Below are 6,363 nucleotides of genomic sequence, written 5' to 3' on the forward strand. Positions count from 1 at the left end.
TTTATTAATTGCTCTCGTGAATCATTTGAATGCCAAGATCTGCATGTGTGCAAAATGCCATGGAAATTGGATTTAATTCTGTTTGAAACAGCTGTCTCTACTACAGCCAGTCTGAATGTAGCAAGTTCTTGGGAACAAATTTGAGAGAGAAAGAAAGCGGAAAGGAGTCTGCTTTGTCAGAAGGTTCAGGTTTGTCTCAATGCCATGAGGTACTCTCTACTTATTTAACCATTAGAGATATTTCTCCCATCGGACAATCCTTTGCTTCAGTGAGATGAAGCATCATGCTAGCAGATGCAAGGTCAGTCTGTGATTTCTCTGCAGCCACTCAAGTTGATCTCATACCCGTGAACCACTTTTCTCACCCTAATCAACCACCTCCTACGTGTAGGATGGGAGAGAGGGGAACTCAGATGGGAGTATGGAAGAATGGAATCTTATAGACGAATAGATAAAAAATTCATAAACATCCACTCCTTAGCAAGTACTCTTGGCTTAAACTCTGTGACATGTCCCAACTCTCTTTGTCCCATGACCTCCACCACTACCATCATCTCTCAGCTGGATTGCTGCAGCATATCTAGTGCCTTTGCTTCATTCTTACCCATTAATACAGCCCATCTCCACTCAGCACCTTGAGTCATCTCTAAAAACAAAACAAGGCAAAATGCATCACATACTCACTTGACTAAAACTGTTCAATGGGTCAAATTGCTCATGACTACTAGAATAAAACCTAAACCCCTCCTACAGCCAGCCATACCTTACAGAACCTGGCCACTTTCCACTATTCAGACTTCATTGCATTTCACTTTCCTTGCCATTCACTATGCTCCAGCCACACTGATCACACTTATCCTAGAATAGTCCACTATTTGGGACCTTGCTTTAGCTACTCTTATTGCTTAAAATGCTCTTACCTGAGACCTTGGGGGGAATAACTCTTTCTCATCATTCAGGACTCTGAAAAGAAGCAACCTCATCAGAGAAGTTATCTTCATACCCATCCCGTATAAATAGTTGATCCCAACAACATACATCTCTCTATATATCATTACCCTATTTCATTTTCTTAAATACTTATTATCCCATCTGAATGGGATCTCCTATTGTTTATTAATTAATATGTCTGCTTTACAAATTATGCTGTCATAAACATGAATGCTCAAATGGGATCAGCATCTTATCTGTTTTGTTCACTCCCACATTCCTTGAGAAGAACCTGACATAATAGGCACATGCTTGTAAAGTCTTTAGAAATGATTTATTCCTCCTCTCTTGTTTCTAAGAATAATTGAGATCCAGAAAAACCATTGGCTTGTTCTGCATCATATGGAAAGTTAGTGCAAAGCCAAAACTCGGACTCAGTCTTGGAGTTTCTGGTCCACCTCTACTTCTGTTATACCCCCTGGCTGTTCATTCAAAGATAACATAACCTCATCCAAGTAGTTTTAAACAATTGTTCAAAAGAAGTTCAGGTAACTCTGAGTCAGGAATGCCCCATCTTTGGATATGAAAAATGGTCTGTGAAGTTCATCATCCAAACCCTTCTCTGCAAAGACCTCTTTACTTTGCCATACTTCCGTGGGGTATTAACATACAAGTTGGTTTAGACTTCAAGGTGGAAGGCTTTTCTCTTTTTGTTTTTTCGTTTCTTCTTCCATTATTAAAATAAATCTGTTGACGAAATTAACATATCAGATGGAACAACACAACTAGAAATAACTTAGATCTCTGAAGATAATTTATTCATTAGATTAGAACTTTTAAATACAGGCAAAAGAGAAAATAACTATTATTAAAATGTTCCAACCAAATTGCTGCTTATCTTACACTATGCTAATTAGTAACAGCACCCAAAATTCACTCTTCCACAACTATCAGAGAAAATTGGAGATTGGAGAAAAGCTGTGGGAGGGGGGTGAAAGGCAGGGGGTGGGGTGCTACTAGTTATTAGAAAGGCTGAATAATAGCCATTAAGGTTTGAGTTCAAATTCCATCCTTAGGATTTGTGCCCAGATTCTTAATACTTCTTTTCTCTGCCTACCATGCTGAGGGCAAATCTTTCATATGTGCATTTAGATTTCAAACAGGATTAAATCCCCTTCTGTCTATTTTCTGCACAGCAGACAGAATGATCCTAACAAAGCTCAAGACATATTAGGTCATGTTTCCACTTACGACCCTTCCATGTCTCCTGTTGCTCTTAGGAGAAAAATGCAAACTCCTTAATGTGAACTACTGGTCCCATTATAGTCATACACCTGCTATACAAATTTTATCTTTCCCCTCTATTCTCTACCTCAGCCATATTGAATTATAGTCAGTGTTTTGCCTGAGAGCCTTTATAGATGCCTGACCCCTTTGCTGGGATGTACACTTTTCTTTTAAATTTTGGAAGTATTACACAATAGTATATTCTAGGGACTGAATTGTGTCCTCTTCAAATCTATTTATTGAAATTCTAATCCCACAATGTGACTGTATGTGGAAATGGGGCCTTTAGGAGATAATTAAGGTTAAGTGAGGTCATAAGCATATGGTCCTAATCTGATCGGATTAGTGTCCTTCTAAGAAGAGAAACTTGATAACTCACTCTCTTTTCTTCTCTTTCTCTCTCTATTTTTCCATACGTGCACAAATAAGTGATCATTGAACATACAGCAAGATAAATGGTGTCTACCTACAAGCTAAGGGAAGCAGCCCCCAAATTAAACCTACCTTGCTGGCATCTTGATCCTGGACTTCTGGTCTCTAGAACTGTGAGAAAAAGATTTCTGTTGTTTAAGCCTCTCAGTTTGTGTTATGTTTGTTGTTTGCAGCCTGAGTTGACTAATATCTATAGTATTAAAATACAGTGATGTAAAAAAAAAATAGCAACAACAACAATAAGGTACTTTGTGTGTTCCAGGCATTGTGTTAGTCATTTTATATGGATTACCTCACATAATCTTCAAGACAATTCATTGCATAGCTTGTAGCTATTATTGGCTTCATTTTATAGATGAAATAACTGAAGTTCAGAGAGATCATATCTTTCTTTTACAAATGATAGACCTGAAGTCAATAAAGGTTAAGTAACGTACACAAGTCACACAGCAGACTTGAGGTATATCACGGAGCAAGGATTATGACTTGGCTTTATCTGACTTCGAGCCCTTTGCATCTAATTGCTACATGACTCAGTGTCTGCCCTAATGAGGATTAAAGCCGTAATGTCCCATGAGGGACTGCTGAAGGATTTTAGAATATTTTGTATAGACATATATGTGGTAACTGCCTCAAGTATCTAAAGGATTATAAAAGGACTAGATTTCTTTTCCAAAAACTTAAGGAAGAGCATCTGAATCCATGACAGGAAGAGTCATAAAATTGCTTTCAGCCCACTGTACCAGATAATTTTCTAACAGTCCATATACAGAATGGGTTGTCTGGAGACCTGGGTCTCTTTTCATGAGTGGGATCAAGAAGGAACCAGCAATTAATTCAAAGGCAGTATGGAGGTGACCAGACAGCAGATGGTGGTTGAAAACAGATGAACTCTGAGCTTCCATCCAGCTCCAGGAATAAATGGCACTTGGTTTGGACTGTTCATGACCTTATTGTTGGTACAACCATTTGAGTTGGCAAAACACATGGTCCTAAACCAGCCAGACCTGTTTGGTGAAGATACGGTTGCATTTTTCTGCTACTATTATAGCCAGCCTTCCTCTTACTGAATGCCTGAGGGGAGGTACAATGAAGATCCTATTCTTATCTGGGGATGAGTAATTCCACTTGTGGTAAAGGCCCTCCCAGGTTCCCATTCTTACATTCCCCCTTTCCCTCACTTTCTAAAGCCTGACTGGGATGGTGAGATACAACAAGGCTCAGGAGAGGAAAGTTACACTCCCTAGTTTCCATCTCATAAGCAAAAGCACAATGACATTATTTTATAAAAGGAAGTGTTATATTTTATAAAAAGAAGTTTCAGTTTAAAAACTATTGGGGAAGGGGCACCTGGGTAGCGCAGGGGTTGAGCACTGGACTTCAGCTCAGGTCGTGATCTCAGGGTCCTGGGATCAAGTCCCACATCAGGCTCCCTGCATGTTGCCTGCTACTCCCTCTGCCTGTGTCTCTGCCTTTCTCTCGTTTCTCATGTATAAATGAATAGAATCTTAAAAAAAAAAAAAACTATTGGGGAAGAGCAAAGGGAAATAAATATTTCTGGCTTCCTATAGTTCAGTTTGCCAAGTTGGCAGCAGATTTATTCTTTTTCTGCAATTGTTTTACTTTTTCACTGTTTTCCCCACACTTAGTCATACAAACCATCAAGTTCTTATTCTCCCAAGAAGTAACACTGGATGCTTTCTTTTCACTTTAGATTGATCAGTTCAGCTACTTTATATTTCACCTTAAAACGATAAATAAATGTCTTGAGTGCCTACTCTGAGCCAAGATCTATGCCAGACTTTGTGATACATCAGTGAGCAAACCGTGGCCTCCACCCTGGAGGAAAACCTTGTGGGACTCTTTGGGTTGCAAAGACAAAAAAAGATAATTCATTGACTCACATATTCAAACTCAGAAATGGCTGAAACAACAGGAATCAGAGCCTTGAGCACTTTCAAGATGTTCTCTTCCCATCTATTATCTCAGCTCATTTTCTGTTTTGGCAACTCTTCCTATGAAGTTGATACAAAAAGAATCAGAACTCCAAGAACTCAAGGTTCTACCTTCCCGAATTCACTGGCCAAGAGAAGTCTCCTCCACACAGTTGTAGACTTAAAAATCCTGGGAAAGAACTTCACTGGCCCAGCATGGGTCACATGCCGCCAGTCACTGTGGCCACAGGGGCAGGGCCAGCTTCATTTTTTTTTTTTTTTTTTAAACATCAGCTTTACTAAGGTATAATTGATATACAAAGAACTGCATGTATTTAATGTATACAGTTTGATGACTTTGGACATCACCTACTATTTGTATCTCATATTAGAGTAGAAGGATATGCCAGGGGAGAGAGAGGAATAGTTTCTCAAAAAGATGGAAGCGCTGGGGATCCCTGGGTGGCTCAGTGGTTTGGCGCCTGCCTTTGGCCTAGGGCGCAGTCCTGGAGACCCGGGATCGAGTCCCACGTAGGGCTCCCGGCATGGAGCCTGCTTCTCCCTCTGCCTGAGTCTCTGCCTCTCTCTCTCTTTCTCTCTCTTACTCTCTCTAAGTCTATCATGAATACATAAATCTTTAAAAAAAAAAAAAAAAAAAGATGGAGGCGCTATTCCCTGAATAAAGATTGGCTACTAAGTGGATGAAAGACCAAAACATACTTTAAGGAGCTTACTAGCTGATAGGAAAGGCAGTCATGCAAGCAAGTAATAACAATGCAATGTTATACATGCTTTAATGGAAGTACGTTCAAGAGTAAGGTGGAGGATCATCAAAGCATGAGAAAGCAATTAATTCTGCCCGGTGGTTTAGGTAAAACTATAACAAGAGGTGACAAGTTCATGGACAAATGAAAAAAGATATGAAAATAGGCTGAAATCAGGTTGTGCTAGGCCTCGTGTACTAAGTTGAGTTTAGACAAACTTCAGTGGGTTACAGGATGGGACTTTAGAATTTTATTCAGGGGAGCTGTGTCATACTACCCTCACACTGAGACACAAAGGCCCTCCACTGGAACACTACACTTTATGAGCACAGCTCTAGCCCTCTTTTAGACACACCAATCTCTTCAAGGCAAGGAGTTTACAGTTCACATCCAATGGGATGTGTCCACCCAGAGCCTGTACTCATCACTCCTACTTCTAGATCACAGTCTGGTGTTCAGGAACTAAAATTCTCTGTTCAAAGTATCCCAAGCCTGCTTTTAGGATTTGGAAGTTGTGCAGGCCTCCATAGATCCATTCTCTAGGCCTTAGATGTAGTTGTTATGAATGTGAGAAAGAGCTTAAACATGGAACCTGGGCTGTTTACAGGTATGTACGTGAGGCACTTCATAGTAGGATAGAGCATTGGGGTAGAAAAGGAGGGGTTTGGGGAATGGGTTGAAAAACCCATTTTAATTCTTCTTTGAGGACCTGGAAATGTCAGAGGTGGGCCTGAGTTATGCACTATCAGGTCAGCCAGAAAACTGTGGGGAATTTTAATGGAAAAGAGTGGAAGCAGAGAGGAGCAAATGATTGAGAAAAATTTCTGAAGTAGGCCTTACAGGATTCAATAACCACAGTTAGAGTGAGGCATGAGAACAAAAAAGAATGAATAAAGGCTCCAGTTTGCAGCTTGGGTGATTGTAATGTCATAACAAAATGGACAATAAAGGAAGAGAAACAGGAGTATAGATAATATTATGATAAAAATTATTTTCTTGTGTTTTCACTATACATG

The 6,363-nt window shown here is 39.8% G+C and overlaps 1 long non-coding RNA gene across 1 annotated transcript; it reads right to left on the reverse strand.

Moving 5' to 3' along the window:
- Nucleotides 1-603: 603 nt before the first annotated feature.
- Nucleotides 604-4,676, reverse strand: LOC144282949 (uncharacterized). Its single transcript, XR_013351355.1, has 5 exons — nt 4,554-4,676; nt 2,722-2,760; nt 1,602-1,677; nt 921-963; nt 604-646 (listed from the first exon to the last, which is right to left on the reverse strand). It is a non-coding gene; the product is annotated as an uncharacterized LOC144282949 (long non-coding RNA).
- Between the last annotated feature and the right edge of the window lie 1,687 nt (nt 4,677-6,363).

This window comes from Canis aureus, chromosome 14 (assembly GCF_053574225.1).
Source record: "Canis aureus isolate CA01 chromosome 14, VMU_Caureus_v.1.0, whole genome shotgun sequence".
NCBI lineage: Eukaryota > Metazoa > Chordata > Mammalia > Carnivora > Canidae > Canis > Canis aureus.